We start from the raw sequence: 16,993 nt of genomic DNA on the forward strand, positions 1-16,993 counted from the left end.
TTCCAAACACCACAGGAGTACTCTCAGGTTGGTGTTGGCATTAGCACACATTGTAAATTAAGTCTACTTTGAGATTCTAATCAAGGCTCTGGATGCATACTATCTTATAATTTGTATGGATGAAGGAAAATGATGGAGGAAACAAGTTTATTCAGCAGTGATTTGTGTAAGGAAGCAGGTATGTAACACAAGAACCATACAGGACCTCTAATGAGGCATATCAGCTACATGCTATTTTTTTCAGCTTTATGTAGGTAACTAATAAATTAAGCAGAATAATCTTTAGGAAGACCCAGGAAAAGTGAGATTTGCCCCTTCTGTGGTTCATAGAGTTACAAAGAGGAGAGTTGTATCTATTGCATCGGGAGGTTGCAAATTAAGTGTTTGTTACTCCATCATGTGTCCTTAAATTCTAGCACTCCCCACTGCCCACTAGCCTGCAGACTTCCATCACATTCCTGCCTTCATTCAGGATATTTTGGATTCAGAGTATTACAGAAATGGATTTCATCCTTTTGATTTCCTGCAGTTAGGAATTTGCTGCAGTTATTAGCTTGTTGTGGCTGACTGAAAAAAATTTCCACATCCTTCCTTCTCTGAATACAACACTGGTAATTCTAAGATACAAATTTGATTACAACGTAAAAGAAAATGTCTTTTCAAGTAAATTAATATTTATAAACTACCTACATGAGACCATTTTTCTGTTTTTACTTAGACATATGCACTTTTTTCAGTAGCCACAAGATGGGAGTATTGACCCTTAAAGATCTCTCTGTGCTGTGCCAGGCAGAGGCTGTTTTGTTGCCTCCTGAACAAGCAATGAACTAAACTGGAGAGAATTTCTGGGATTTTTACAGAATTTTAGTCAGCCTTATTCCCAACATTAATCCAGGAGGCAAAGGTCACAGGTACATTTAAAGAATTTCTTGTGACTAAGCATCACATTTCTCTGATATAAATTTAAGAGTGTTTTTTTTCCAGTTCTGCACAGATATGCCATCTTTTCAGATAATGGTTTCCCTTTAGTCCTCTCACAAGGCTGCAAGCATAAGTGGAGTAACAGATCAAAACACTTCTTGCTACATTTGCAGGTCACCATCTGCACGTTGGGAAGAACACAGCTTATGTGATGAAATGACTGACTGAGTAGACATTAAGGACAAGAAAATTCCAGTTAAATGTTATGATATGGGCAGGTGGACAGCTACTTCTTCTGTCTTTAGGCTTATTTCTGAAAGGTTTGAGCATGCAGAGATGTCCTCCTGTTTGCCACGTGGCCCATAGTGCCTGTGACGGCACTAAATGAAAATGGACCACTTCAAAAGTTTCTGAGCATTGAGGAACATTCAGATATGAATGTTCTTGGCCTATGCCCAAAGCATTCTAAACTTTATCTGCACATAATGTGACCCATATCTCTCTTACATCCAAAGTACAGCATAATCCAAGATGTCTTTTATTGGTTTTTCAATTTTTCATAGGCACACCTCTCCTTCTCCTTCGTTTAAAGAGTGAATTATTTTAAAAAGGAGTGTGTAGGAAGTACCTGGATACCTGGTTACCTCTTAGAGGAGTTTTATATGTATTCAGAAATCTGTGAACAGCCTTGAAAAAATGTCCTTTATAGTTGATCCACCTGGTACAAAGAAGAGAGAAAATGACTTAACCATTATATTCTGTGTGCAGGTATTAAAACAAATGTAATCAGACAAAATATAATTTGTAGATTTGTTAATTAGATGTGTGCTATAAAAAAGGCAATATTCTAATATATTTTCCAAGCAACTTGACTCCTATTGAAATAATTAAAAGAAAAAAATAGGGCTTTTTTTCAGAAGCCACTGCAAAATTTTGAATCAGATGGGGTTTGGTGTCTTGTTTGTTTAATTCTTTGGTTTTTTTTAAAGTAACATGCTAAAGTTTCTTTCTGCTTTGTTCTTTTCCATTCAAAACTCTTAGAATTTATGCTGGGTTTAAGCTAGTTTATTAATAGAAAAACAAAGAAGATACTTTGTTTTGTTTGTTTGGGGTTTTTTCTTTGTATAGATGATGTGAGTAAAAAATAGCTTAGCAATTACATCTTGCCTTGGTAAATGCCATCTTTCAGGGTTTGACATCTGTACCTAGACACAGAAAATTAGCCAGCTTTGGTTTGCATTTTAATAAGATGAAAACTTGAATTTTCTTGCTCCTGTATTGTGGGCACACTGAGAATTTTAGTGCTAAAGGTCCTTCTGTGTATACGATAATGAAAACAAACACTGAGGTGACTTGTGGCAAGCAATAACAAAATTGCAGCAGGTATATTCGTGCTCTCCACCCATGCCTGTGCCTCCTGCTCAGTCTGAAACCTTGTCTTCCCTCACTGTGATCCTACTGGAAACTTGGTATGTTGGCCTCTACAAAGATGTAAGAAACTTGTCTCAGACATACAACAATAGATGAAGAAATATACCTTAGACTTAGACCCACTTTTAAGGAATTAAAAAAGAAATCTCACTAAGAAAGGAGGAAAGGAAAGGCAGCATTTTCATGGCAAAATGTCTGTTTGGCAGAAGTGACCTTGGAACAGTGTGCTTTTTGCCCTCCTTCTCTCACTGCTTGTTTTTTCCCTGGATGTGTAGTAGTATGATAAATGACTGACAGTAGGTTTCACAAAAGACTACTTCAGTGCCTCCTGAGTGTGACACTACAGCTCTTCTGTAGAGTGCCCTTTCAGGCCTTCCCAAGGCCCTCCTCAGCCATCTGGTGCATATTTATGGAGGAGAGGGATTAATTCCCAGGTGAGAAGCAGACGTAGCTCAAGGAGGACAGAAAATATAAAACTCATTGTTAGTTTGGTTACATCTTGGCAATGCCTCCAGAAAAATAGGGTTGATTTTCCTTTCTCTACCAGTACATTTTAATTGTGATTTTAAGTTCCTGGCTGTTAAACTGCCTGGTAAGAAGACATATATGAATACTTTTGCTTAAATGAGAACACTTTGGGTGTACATGTAGAAACAGTGAATCGGAAAATATAATATTGAAGGTGTGTCTTTATTTAAAAACGTTATCTGATTGAAGGAAACACCTTATTGTACAAGGCTGTGTTATCTCTGTAATGACTTCAGGAGGCATCAATGGCTTATGCATACAGTAAAATTGAAGGTAATTGTGAAAATCATGTTCCTATGTGTCCTCAGGCCTGGAAGGCTGAATTCAAATCTGTTTCCACATCCTGTGATAAAATTGTATCCAAAGGAGAATCACAATTTGGTGAAACAAGGGGATGCAAGTTGATAGGCAATGCCATGTTTGGGGCAGTTGACAGTCATGAGAGGCTTCAACGTGCACCTCATTTTTGGGGGGATTTAATAAGGTGTTTCTGACTGCCTCACATGGGGGACTTTCTACTGGTCTTTTGTGGATTTTATTATAAGCAAAACAATTCCATGCCTTCCTCAGAGCTTATGAGACAATTCAGTAAGGTATTAAATGACCTCCATTTTTTACCTCATATACTAATTAATTAATTTCAAATGCACTGGCAGTCCTAAAGAAACCAATGGTCCTTGTTAGATGTAGATTCTAAAAGGATCTAAAAGGATCTAAAAAGAGATATCACCCAAAAGTAAGGACAAGGACATTATTGCAAGGACATTATTGATGAGACTCATAATTGACTCTTTACTGTAGTTGGATTTACTTGGTTTGTTTTGTTATCTTACCATGATGAACTTTTGATTATCTTACCAATATGAACTTTACCCATGGTTTTGGTTTTTTTTTTTTCAGTATGGTGAAGAGTATGTTAGCAAGCAGTATCACAGACATATGAAAGAGAGAGGCATAATAGTGTGAAAAACTCTAGAATTATTCAGTCTTTCATCACCAGTAGTGACTAAAAAGTGGCAAAAAAGAATTTTCTTGAAAGGTCTAAAGGCAAGTGGATTAAAATGCTGAAGGAATTTTTAATATAATGAAGGTTGTAGACGAATAAAAATATTTCCCATACCTTGTTGAAGAGATCTGTAATTCGAACCTTGTAGGAGTGGAACAGCAACAGAAGGCATCTCTGATCTTTCCTCTATTGTTTTTCTGCCATCATGTTGCAATCTGCATGTACCTATGCTGCTCAAGGAGCCTGTCAGATGGACAGAGATCATATGGGCCATGTCCAGCACGGCCTTTTGCCTTTTCACACTACCTGGAACAGCCAAGGCCGAGCAAGGAAGGGACAAGGGGAGTTGGGGCTCCAGTGGAACTGAAATTCAATTACATACTCCCTGTAGATCTAACCTCACTGTAAAAATTGGCCTGACAATTTTACCCTTAATCATGCCTATGAGAACTCTCCTTGATGTTAGAGATGGGCTCCCCTTATCCACCTTTCCTGTCATACTGTGAGCAAGCCTCACTAAATTGGGTAGCAAGATGCAGACCTTTCAGGAAACCCGGACATGAACAGCTTTTCCAGCCCTTGAAAGTACATGGGATTGATCTGTTTGCTGTACAATCCCCAAGCCCCAGGCTATGGATAAAATTTCTTAGAAGAGAGGCAAAGTAAATCAATTCTGTTCTGTTGCTGGGGTAAAGTTGGTCAATAGATGATATTTTAAAGCACCTCCATCAACAATTTATGAGATTTATTCAGTTTATGCGAAAGAGCACTCCATAATCATCACTACACAGTGATGGCCCAACAGGGTGTTGCTAACTGGATATCATTTAATAAAAGTTTTTCAAGTGCTCAGCATGCTTTCATCAGAGGGTGATTTTTGTTTTTATCCTTGTTTTGTATGAACGTTAGGAGGTAATCAAGAAGTTATAAAAGTTGATGATTTATGAAGCTTTTGAAGTGGTGGGTGAAATTGTAGGCTAGATATAATGCTTATATTGATCACACTGTTGGTAAAAGCATGATAAGACTGTTGACTAAGAGTACTATTAAAATAAATTTCATGACAGGCTGTTAAATAGAGATCTAGTATTATTTAAATAACTTGATTTTGGTTAATAGTGGTCATGGTCAACACTGGGCAGTATTGTGTTGATAGGCATATAAACCTCACAAATATTACTATATTGACTCTGTGTTTTCAGGATTGGGAAATTAGTTGCATAGTTACCAGTCTTACTTACACCAGCTCCTTGTTTTCTTGTATTTCCAGTAGTATTCTTGTCTCCTACGCCAGTAACCTTTTGAAATCTTTGTTCCATGCCCATGGCTTCATCCCAACCTTCTTTTTCAATAACTTCTGTTTTGTTGATAAGTTTTTTTTTGTTTGTTTTGCAATTCTACTTTTACTTCCTTCTGCTTTTGAAATCACAAGCGAGAACAAATAAATAATTGCTCTTTTTGCATATGTACTCCCATATCTGTTAATTCCTATCACATATTATCCACAATTTAAAAAGAATTTCAAGAACATATTTTTAAATGTTATCAGTATCTCTAATTAAGTAATTTTTTAACCTTATTTTCTTTGACTTTGCCTTTATTTCCATTTCTAGCTACATGCTTTCTGAAGCCTCTGAAGACTCTCTGAAGAGAGTGCCAGAATTTACAATTCTCTTAATGAAAAATCACCACTCCCAACAAACAAACAAACAAACAAACAAACAAACAAACAAACAAACAAACAGCTTTCCCCCAACAAACTCCCAACAAACAAAAACAAACACAGCAGAAAAATGTGACCATTTTTTTTTCCTGTTTTGATTTTACTTTTACATCTCCCTCCTCTGAGTTTTTTGCACTCTATTTCACTGCATCCAGTTGAAGAGCTGGTGTGTTCATACTAATGTCTTCTCAATTTACTAGTTATTATTTAAATTAATATACACAGAGAGCTGCAAAGTTTGGAAAACAATCCAGTGCTATCCATTAGGGCTGTGCAGCTTCCCTCTCTGTCTTTTTAATGTGCAGAATCTGGTTTCTTTATTTTTCTCATATTGGTGCTGGCTGATGTTTTTCAGAAAAAAATACTGGTTTGTATTGTATTTGTATTGTATTTGTATTGTATTTGTCCTTTTGAAATGAGATCTCTGCTTTATTTCTCACACATCTGATGTACACGTCAAACCTAATTGTGATATGAGAAAGTCCAATTTTATTAAGAAGAAACTGCAAAATCTGTTTTATACTTTGGAATAGTTTTTCAAACTAAACAAATGTGTATCATGAAAAACACTTTTCAAGGACCTCACCTGAGAGCACTGCTGCCCTGGTCTCTATTTGTGGGTGAACATCTGAGACCTGGTACAGATCTCTACAGCCTAGGTTGTGCTTCTCTTGAACAATTCCCCTTCAATCTAATCTACACAAGTTTATGTTTATGTTATGACCCTTTATTTTAATATATTATTAAATTAAGTAAAATGACTAGAATAAAATTATCAGTATCATAAAACCGACATGAAAAAGATTATTTTTACTCTTTTAATTAAAAAATCTTAAAAAAATGTTAGGCCTGGTGTTTTTCTATTTGTCTACAATCTTCTTTTGACAAGAATTTTAGTTCTTTTTTTTGTTTGTTTGTTTTCAGAAACATTTCAGAAGCTCACTCACTGATATGAATATGTTCACTGGTGTTAATTATTGTCTTCATTGTATAATGTCTTATGAGTAAAATTGATTTAAAAACACGGTGCTTCTGCTGGAAGTTTTTTCAAATTAATTTAAAAATGTTGCTGCCAATGGAAGTTTCTTCATTATTCATACAACCACAGACCTCAAGGCTAATATGGCAAAATCTCAGCATGTCAAGAAATGCTGTCAAATCTTTGTGTAGCTTTCAAATCTCTTGAAAATATCATGGGTTATCTCTGGAGTACTTCTGGAGCTGGGAAATTCTAGGACATATTGGAAGGATTTTTCAAAACAAAATGTGTTGGTGTGTCTCTATTGAAAGGTTTGATTCCAAAAACCACAGAAAACCTGACTGGAGCTCTGTGTTATATATACAGCAATTATATAGAATTACTAGACTAAATCTGTGGCTAAAGAGTAAGAATAACTTGTATGAGGGACTAGATTTCCCAGAAAACTTAGTAAATATCACTCCTATAATAAAAAAACACAACTTATTATAATTTATCCTCTTTTAAAATTTTTATTTTACCTATGCTTGCTGAAATTTGACACGGTAATATAACCATTCCTCTTTCAATAGTGGAGAAATAATAGTGAAGAATAATTAAACTTAGGCAATCCTTGGAAAACTCATTTAAGCAGAATGAGAATATTCCATGTTTTCATTCCATGATGGCATAAATGATAACAACATTGATAAGGCTAAACTAAAATAAACAAAAAAAAAAAAAAGAAGGGAGAGAAGATTATATTATTGTTGACTATGTTTTTCTTGCTATAACATTTAACTGAACCATCCTGTGTAAATTCACTAAGCTGCTGGATCATCTGGCTTGAACTTTACAGGTTCAAGCTAGGGAATTGCACCATTTTCTCTTTGTAAAGGTCCTTATTCTCACCTGAACAGATGTGAAAATAATCTTTTGAGGTGTGTTAGAAAATTGGCAATAACTTTTCTATATTTTTGCACTGGACACTGATCTTTTTTAGCATGGATTCCCACATGATATAAACCAGAACAGCTCTGTTGAAGTCACTGGAGCAAATCAATCAATACTGGCTAAGAATTTTGTCCCCAGTCAGTGCTTTGATGGGAAGGCAGAAAAGAGACTCTTTACTGTCATGTACTGAGAAAAATCATGTGTCTTACTGGGTTAGGCTAAAGACTGCCCTTTGGAAAAAAAAAATATAAAAAAAATTACTGCCTCTTGGCTAAGCAAAAGAATTGCTCAGTTTTGAGTACAAACAATGGAGTCTTTGAACTAAGGATATGCAGGCATGAAACTGTTTATTTACAAGGAAAAATGACCCACTTCTCTAGGAACATGACCCAATTTAATCTGCTAGAAAAAAAAAAAAAATTGAAATGCTATTTGACCTAAATTTTTTGAAGCAAAAGTTGTGTGGAAAACAGAGAAGTGTCTATATAGTTCATGAGGCAGCTTCATTTACAGGTCATTTGCTCCATGTGTCAGACAGGATTGTGTTTCTTATAATAGGCTGTGATTAGGATTACCTGAAAACTTCCACAGAGCTTTGATCTGTCGTATCACTCTTTTGCAGCTGTCTTAGGGATGCAAGTACACTGTAAACACTGGTATCACTTAAGTACACTCAGAGTCTCAGGACAGGCCAAGATAACATTTGGGGAGAATGAAGTACCTTTCTCAGACAGATGTGCAGAGCCAGGAAGACCTGATTCTTGAACTGTCAGATCTGAGATAATTTGCTATGATTTTCCTAAGAGATCAGCCTACAATGCCACTGCTTTTAGAAATAGGCATAAAAATTATCTTTTGATTAATTCAGGAGGTCAGTATGGTGGAAATCTCATATGCCTGCCTGGTCTGAAGAAATTCATGCTCCCTTGTCCATGCAGGAATCTTTCCTGGGAATGAACCTCCTCTGACTTTGACCTATTTATTTTTCTCTACATAACCACAAATGTACTGAATCATCAGAGACAGTCAGAACTGGGTCACTGCAGAAGTATTTATTCACTATATTTTGATGGCAAGACTTTCTATGTATTCTTCTTAATATGAATACCAATCCTGAAATTTTAGAAAACAATGTAAGTGATCTGTGGTATTCAAATCAGGTTGTAGTTTTAAATGAAAGATCAGATATATTTATTTCTCTTCTCATATAAGTTGAAAGCTGGAATGCTATCAAATGCTTGATGGTCACTTCTTCCCTGTCTCAACAGAACTGCAAATGCAAAATGACTAATAGCTGCTTCATACACTTTTCTTTCAGAATTATGAAGAGATCCAATAAATTGGAACAAAGAACAGTATGAGCACTCTATCATGCAAGTTTTTGGTGAAAACTGAAAATATGAGATAGCAGTAGCAAAAATTGGTTTGAGACTGTGACCTTTGGTCAGAATTGTGATTAGTAAAACTCTCTGAGGTATGAGACAGTCTTCATCATGTTTTTACTCTGTGGTTGTTTCCTCTTGTAAGCAAGTAGGCCATGTGCAACAAATAGGAGAATGGAGTTTTTAATAAATGCTTTTGCTCATTTATTATTTTGTAGGTATTTGTATTACCTCTGTTTGATACATTGCATTGCCTTTGGATGGGCAGCAAAATGTCCCATGTGAACTTGGAAAAAAACCTGAAAGATGCTCAGAAGTAAAATAAGACAGAAGAGTATCCTCAAAGTACATGGTGACCAGAGGTAGGTGGACATTAAAGAATTTTATTAGAGCTCAGTAATCCTTTCTTGGTGATTTATATTCCTATGGGTAATTCTTTTGGTGTCATAAAACTTCAGCTTTAACTCTCTGATTACTGCTAGGATTTTTTGCTGCTATTACAGTAAACAAAATTATAACCTTTTTGTTGAAGGTGTGTAGTAAAAAGCCTATGTGGAGAAACAGATTTTCAGTCTGCAGAAATCTCAAATTTCTCTACTTCCTTTAACAGAGGATGCACTGGGTGGTTCATCCAGCCACTGAAAATGACTTTTTATAAGTGTATAGATGCAGCTATGTGACATGTACAAGGCCTGAGCTGGCCTTTCCTGTTACCCCTACTCAGCTCTATCTATATTGCAGAAACTCTAATAAAAGTCAAATGAGTCCAGTAAGATTGGCAGAAATAGATAGCAGTTATCTCAAGCAGAAAAGTGGACCACACAGCAATATTCTACCAGCCCAGGTGTGCATATATCACAAATAAAAAGATTTTAGGAATATCATCTTATCAAATGCATTCCTTTCATTTGCAAAAATTTTCAGATGCAAAATAACTTTAAATGTCTGTCCAATGTGTGCAACTGAATTGCTTGCTTTTTCTGGGGAGATGATTATCTAGCAGTATCAATTTTGACAGTGATTCTCAATGGACAAATGATTTATCACTGAATTTTTTTGTCTCTTCAGTTGGTAATTTTAAGACACAGGGTTTAACTCCCCTAAAGTAAACAGCTCTCTAAGTCATGTTTGAGATTATTTGATTGGTTTCTTAACAATACTGATCTACAAGATTTCCACTTTCATATTTGCCCTTGTATTAAGTGTCCAGCTAAGCATTTATTGTATGTCACAATGACAGATTTACAGCCTTAATTACTCATGGTTGTTGCATCAACCATATGCATTTGCATATTAACTTTTCACAACAGGTTCATCTTATTTACAGATAGCATGTGGCTACCCATGGTTTTTTTAATTTTAGTCAGGAATTTAACATTAGAAATCAAAGCTAATTAAGTAAAGATAAGAGCACTGCCATTTGTTATACAGTTGGAAATAAATAATTGAGATTAGTGGCAGAAATTTGTGGAATATTGAGACTAAGAAAGTTTTAAATTTTTTAAAGGAATACTTTAGAATTTTTTAGAATTATTAATTTAGCCAATATAACTACTAAAAAAAATATGTTCAGAATTTCCTCTGACAAACACATAGCAAAAAAGAACTCTGCTTTCATAATGAAAAAGGATTGTGGCAGTACCTAGTTGACAAAAGCCTCCACTGTCAAGGTCACCTGCAGTTCCATCTTCCCCCTTCTGTCCCCCTGCCTGCACTTCTGTTCTGCTTTCATTGTGGTACAACTCCTAAAAACTATGAATGAAGAAAACTTCTTATGGCATTTTTGATGTCAGGTATGATTGTACAGCTACTGCTTTCTTTTTCTGTTATTTTAAATCAGAGTTATTTCTTTACATTTAAGAGAGGTTTTTTGCTTACTACAAACCTCCAGTATCTACACTTCAAAAATCTGAATTTTGGCACTTATTCTGGATATGTTTATTTAAAAATTATTATTTAAAAACCAATTTTTATTTTCTTTGAAGAGTACCTATGGTTAATATAATATTAATCAATAAAACATACTTTTCTTTACTGTTTATTTAAAAATAGTTCTTGTGTTTATTAGCAGCTGAATTCTTCTTCAAATTCCTCTCTGAAGAATTTATTTAAATGTAACTCCTTCTGGCAAAGCATAAATGGTAATTTTTAAGAGAAAAAATTGATTTATGCATGTACTAAGTGCTTCTGGAATAGAGTTTGCAGATTCAATCTTACAGTGCTGCACAATTTCTTACAGAGCTGTGATTCAGCCGCCAGCTTAGGAGTAAGGAATGAAATAAAAAAAATAGGAGACCCTTCTCCCCCCCATATACAGAAGATATACAGTAAATTAACATTTGCCATGTTCTCTAAATCATCTTCTAGAATCTAATAACATCTTTAATAGACATAACAGCATGACTGCTTAATAGCTTCTATTTTCCATTGTTGCTTTAGTGTCATACTTTTGCCAAAACTCATTCCAGGAGTGCACAAGTATCACTGCTGAGAGTGGAAGTGTGTTTGCTATTTGGGAGCACAAGTGAAGTAGAAGCTGCAGTAGTCTTACAGTCTTCATCTTGCTCTGTTTGCTTCAAGCACTCTGCCCTTCCTCCTGCTGGATGAAACCATGGCTTGCCTTCCTCCACTTGAAATAATCACCTGTCTTCTGGTGATTAATTTAGTTATGCAGATTTTGTTCTGCTTGTTTTTGGAGCCTCAGTCTCCCTGAGCTTTTAATCATCAAATCCATTGCTCATAAATCTTTTTCCATGCAGTCATTTGCTACCTCCAACATGGGTGGTACATTCTGAGCAGTGCACTCCTCACTCAGCACTCCAGAGGTCACACACCACGTCTGAGTCCTCATGGTCAGTTTTGATGTAGCTGTTCGCCCCAAACTGGTTCCTGTTCATTTTCCAAAAGTATTCCTTCCACTAACTGGCTATCTTTGTTCTAGACCCTTATCCAAAGCTTTTCCTCTCCAAAAATTTTTTTTTTTTTTTGCCAAATCCTGGTTGCACAGAAAATCAACAATTCTGACCATTGTTTACTTAGGAGGAAATGGGATCTTTTCCCCAGTTTCCACCTGGCAGGAGAAGTGCTTTAGTCCTAAGAAATTTCCTCCATTATTTGATGACCCTACCAGCAGGTTATGTGTTCTGCAGCTTCCCCTCTCAGAGAAAAAACCCAAACATTTTATTTTAATAAAATATCTTCCTCCTTTCCAGTCAGCCTCACTAGCATCCTACAGTTCTTTTTGCTTTTGGCAGCTCTCCCAGAACTCTGGGCTGAAGGCAGAAAGAAACCAACTGATTCTGTGGTTTCCAGAACAGACCAAAGCTCCTTATAACATATTTCATGCAGCTGTGCTTTCTTGGCCATCTCTCTCACTTCCCCAGTTAAATCCCAGTCTTTTTTCTCCATTAGCACATATGGTTTTCTAAGATGATCAGGTCAATGACTCATTGTACACACTTGTTAAACGGGATCATTTTGAAGGTGATTTGCAGTGAAGTGGTCTGGTTCAGTTTGGGTGCACTGCAATGTAGAATTGCTAGTCTTGATATTGGAAAGAATAGATGCTTTTATCTCATGTCTCCTTGCATATTGGTAGGCAGCTTTTCATGTTAAAATACACTAATTTGTCCAAATCTAAACTGTATTAATCACCATTAAATAAGTTTAAATATGGTCACTTCCTTCAGGGCTCTGTTGAGGAGGTTATGGAAATATTGATTTCATCTCTGTGACTGTATATGTGTGTGAATCTATAAATTTCCATACATATGTATACAGAGAAAACATGCCTTAATTTACATTGTTTTCAAGATATATAATGACAATAACTCACAATCAATGCCTGTAGTATAAATTCCAAGAAAGACCTTAAATTGCTATTAAAAAATGTATCAGATAGACAAATATTACACACACACACACAGACACACACACACATACACATATGTACAATTCATTTTATGAACAAGGGTAATCCAAATTTTATTTGTCCTGTAGAGGAAAAAAAAGGGAATTATTAAATCTGTCCATTCATGTTGCAGCAATTCCACACATCTAAGTACATTTTTGGAGAAAGTAAGACATTTTACAAGTATAAGTAACTTCAGAAACATTTTGGAAAATAAAATTATTTGGAAAATATGAGACCATGTTTGAGTTAGAAAAAAATGTTTATATTATTGAAGGTTAATAAAAGTAGCTTTAGATTTATGTTTTCCTGTCTCTTTTAATTTTTTTTTCATAATCACCATGCTTTTAGAAAAGAAACAAGTGGTTTCTCTGCATTTGGAGGTGCTCAGAGAGCAATAGAAATGTATGACAGGAACCTGTCGCCTTCTCAGAGCTGTTTCCTGGTGCAGTTCTGCAGATTCTGTAGAAGTGAAATGCTTTTTTCATTGTAATTATAAACACGTATCTTAGGAAGGAGAAGCCACCAGACTTTTTGAATTGAGGAATTGTTGTTATACTTAGTGTCACAGGCCTTCATACAAAGACTGAAATGACTCTCCCTGTCCAGATGGTTGCTCCCATCTCATCCCTTCTTTCCAGTCCCTTTTGTGTGCAGGTGTCAGTCCAATTATATTTCCTGACACCTGATAGCTCTGTTTAGCTGTGGTTTCCAGATCACAGATTTTTCAGTGGATACAGTGAAAATGCTAGGGAAGTGCAAGCAGCAACTTCATTTATATTAAAAGTTTGTGTTCTAGATACAAGGAAAATACCATTGCTTTGAATAGTACTATGCTATGAGAAACAGGAAAGCAAAGAATAATGAAAAAGGAGTTTCTAATAGTGAACTTGTGGCATGGGTTATTTCTGTGCCATGGAAAAGGGACCCTCTGTCATGCAGCAGCCACAGTTAGAGCAGATCAGGGTGTTATGTGTTATAAGAGGGCTCCTGAAAAAAATAGCAGCTGCACTACAGCTCTGATGTTTGTTGTGTAGTTTGAACAATCTTGCTAGATTAATTACATTTTTTAATCCCCAGGGTTAAGACCTGAGAGAACGAGCTAAAGACTTTACAGAGCTAATCATCCATCCTGAATTTTTCTTAAAAAAAGGTAGAAGGATGCTTCTGGGATTTTGCTTCATTTGACTAACATTCTCTCCCTGTTCAATTGACTAATTTGGTAGTTCATCTTATAACTGTTTCTAGGCTCTTATATCTCTTCCTTGTATGAGCATGGGTTTCGTAGAATCTCCTGTCTTCACAGAATTGTAAATGCTAAAATTTATTTCAACATGTGGCTTTAACATACTTCATCTTGAGGGTGTGATACTGCAGCGTTCCAGCACTGGGTAAAAAGGTTGCATGAAAAGGAAAACCACAAGTATTTGCAGCAAAGCTCTGCATTCTTTTTTGGTACAGGATTTCTTGACCCTGTGACACACCAGGGAAGACACCCTTTTTCAGATTCAGGCTGCCATTTCTTTGCAGCTGTACTCTAATATGAATTTTTGAAAAGATTGCATGAACTATAGCTGAACTATTCTTGACTACTTTGCTGCTGAAAATTTTCCTTCAGCACAAAACTCCCAATTAAGTTTTGGTTCGTAAATGCCCCACAGTATCAACTAAATAGTTGCTGGATCCAGATGTATGTGTTAACCATCTATGAAGTTAAAGAATGTTACATTTTTAATGGGATGAAACATTCTTATTTCAAGAAAAGAAACAAGTACCTTACTTTCATTTACAGTATGATAGCATACAAGAGTTGGGAAGAAATTTTTCTTCCCTTATGCAATTATCTAGTTACATTAAAAGGGTGAAAGGGGATTTGATTTCCACTGAAATCTCAGGTGCTAGCCTCTGTAGGAAATATGATGATGACTAGATTAGATGAAGTAGCAGTCTACGTTAGGATGGAGACACCGATTATTCATGGGTTTTAAGACCCAGAAGGGACCATTATGATAATTTAGTCTGACCTCTTGTATAACATCAGTCTTATAATTTCACACAGTAATTCTTGTGCTGAGCTCCTAACACATTCCTGTGCATTAGTAGACCAGTCCTGAAGCCTTACTTTGGCACAGAACAGAAAGTGGAAGTCACTAAGACAGAAGGGTATTTTAGTCCTTTCCCTATCCTACTGGAAAGAATGATAATTTCACCTGAGTGCATAAGAAAGGACAGTCAGTAAAGGTTTTAAAAGCATAGGTCCATATTTATATCCTGAAATTTGAATACCATTATGTTCCAAAGTTTAAACATAGTGGTTTATTTTAAATTGATGAAGAAAATTATAGAATAGCTTAGACTAACTGGAAGTGACTCATTACTATTTCTGAAAATTTCTTTCTGCATCACCTTTAGGACCATTGAGGTGGCTGGGCACAGCTGGTTTATATGGTGGTGGAGGAGGCAGTGGGCTCCAAAATTATTTTCTTTTCTATGTTTCTAAATCTTTGTTAGTCCATTTTTAGTTATAATGCAGTTTAGTCTTCATTGCAGTGCTAAAATATGAATGAAGTGTAAAAAGGCCATGTTCTTAGGTTCAGCTGGATCAGATCAGTGATATTCAGCTAATTTGCACATAATTGTTTCTGTTTATACTTCTGTACATCAGGTCCTTAGAAAGAATTGGGTGAGGCAAGAATGTGGGGAAATCTGTTTTTCTTGCCATCTATCTTAGATGGAGTTTTTTGTTTGTTGGTTTGGTCAGGTTTTATCCCTCTATGTGTTGTTTTGTCTGGAAAGTAAACTTCAGTGCATTGTTTTCCCTTTCACTTGACACAGTTTCCTTCCTATTTCTCAGGTGCTTGTGTTCTCTGTGAGTGTGTGTTTTCAGATATTTGCATCAGGGAATGTATGCCTTTTCTTGCTTGTACTGCTTTTTATTTAAAGTATATGGAAAGTATTACATAGTGTGTAATTTGTAATTAAATATTACAAATTGTGTGTTTGCAAAACACCATTTTCTTCAAAATGCATACATAGTTACATAAAAATACTTTTTTTCTCTCACGTAGAGATCAAAAAAATGTTCTGACTTATGACCTGAGATGCTAATGCCAGAATAAAGTGCAAAAGAGGAAAAGGAAATATATACAGGTTACTTTTAAATTTATTTTTCTGGTTCTTGGGTGGCCGCTAGAGAAACTAAACCATCTAACTTGAGGAAAACAGTAGGATTTAACCTGCTGCATCATTAGTTCTGAACATCTTCCTTTTCCTCTGCTGTACACACCTACCTGTTTGCCCTATGCACCAGAACAGTCTGAACTTTATTCAAACATGAGGGAAAGTAGAGACATGGCAGATTGGCACGTGGTCCTGAGGCAATCGTGGCCCCTGCACTACCCAGCACAAAAATATGTAAGTGTGGATAAATTCCACTGTGCTGACCAAGTTATAAGTGTGTTTGCAGATATTATCAGCTGAGAGTCACCAAGTTTGGAGATGATGCAAAGTTTTAGCTCTATGAATGTACATTTTTTTTTAGGAAATGGATATGGGAATTTTCAGGTTACAAGCTGAGTTCCTCAGGCAGCTTGCCAGGAGAACTTATGATCATTAACTTCCAAAAATTTATTTCCTGAGAAGTCTTGAGCTCTGATCTAGGCCATACTGGAGATATCAGGGACATTAGCCTTCTCTTGATTGCTTTCTCTCCTGGATCATCACTCCTTTGCATTTTTGAACAAACACAGAGCAATAAAATGTATATGAATTGTGCTACACATCATTGAAGGAACTGAATTCTTCTGTTAACTAGACTAAAATTGCACCAACAGTCACAGAACTGGAAACTGCAACATAATGAGAATAGAACTTCGGAATAAGACCCAGAAGAGGAGTATTTTCCATTGATACCCATTATCATGTAATTACCCATTTCAGAGTGGTTCTTTTATTATTTTTGTATTTTTTCATTATTCTTAAGTCACATAAAGATAAGCACAAAACAAATTATAAGTGAAATTATTCTTGCCACCTAATATTATGGTACCTTATCATCAAGATATTATTTCTATTTTTTCCTGATTTTTCTAATTTTACTGTTCTTGATGGAAGTAGCCACAAAGGAAGGCAATCGCTCACTTTGGTGATTGCATTTCTTTATTATTTCCTCAACTGCTGT

The 16,993-nt window shown here is 35.8% G+C and overlaps 1 long non-coding RNA gene across 1 annotated transcript in view; it reads left to right on the forward strand.

Moving 5' to 3' along the window:
- Positions 1-9,137: 9,137 nt before the first annotated feature.
- LOC130265367 (uncharacterized) overlaps positions 9,138-16,993 on the forward strand; it is a 43,096-nt gene continuing 35,240 nt past the window's right edge. Inside the window, exon 1 of the long non-coding RNA XR_008842590.1 lies at positions 9,138-9,265. This is a non-coding gene — a long non-coding RNA (uncharacterized LOC130265367). The remainder of the gene's footprint in view (positions 9,266-16,993) is intronic.

Source organism: Oenanthe melanoleuca, chromosome Z (genome assembly GCF_029582105.1).
Source record: "Oenanthe melanoleuca isolate GR-GAL-2019-014 chromosome Z, OMel1.0, whole genome shotgun sequence".
Lineage (NCBI taxonomy): Eukaryota > Metazoa > Chordata > Aves > Passeriformes > Muscicapidae > Oenanthe > Oenanthe melanoleuca.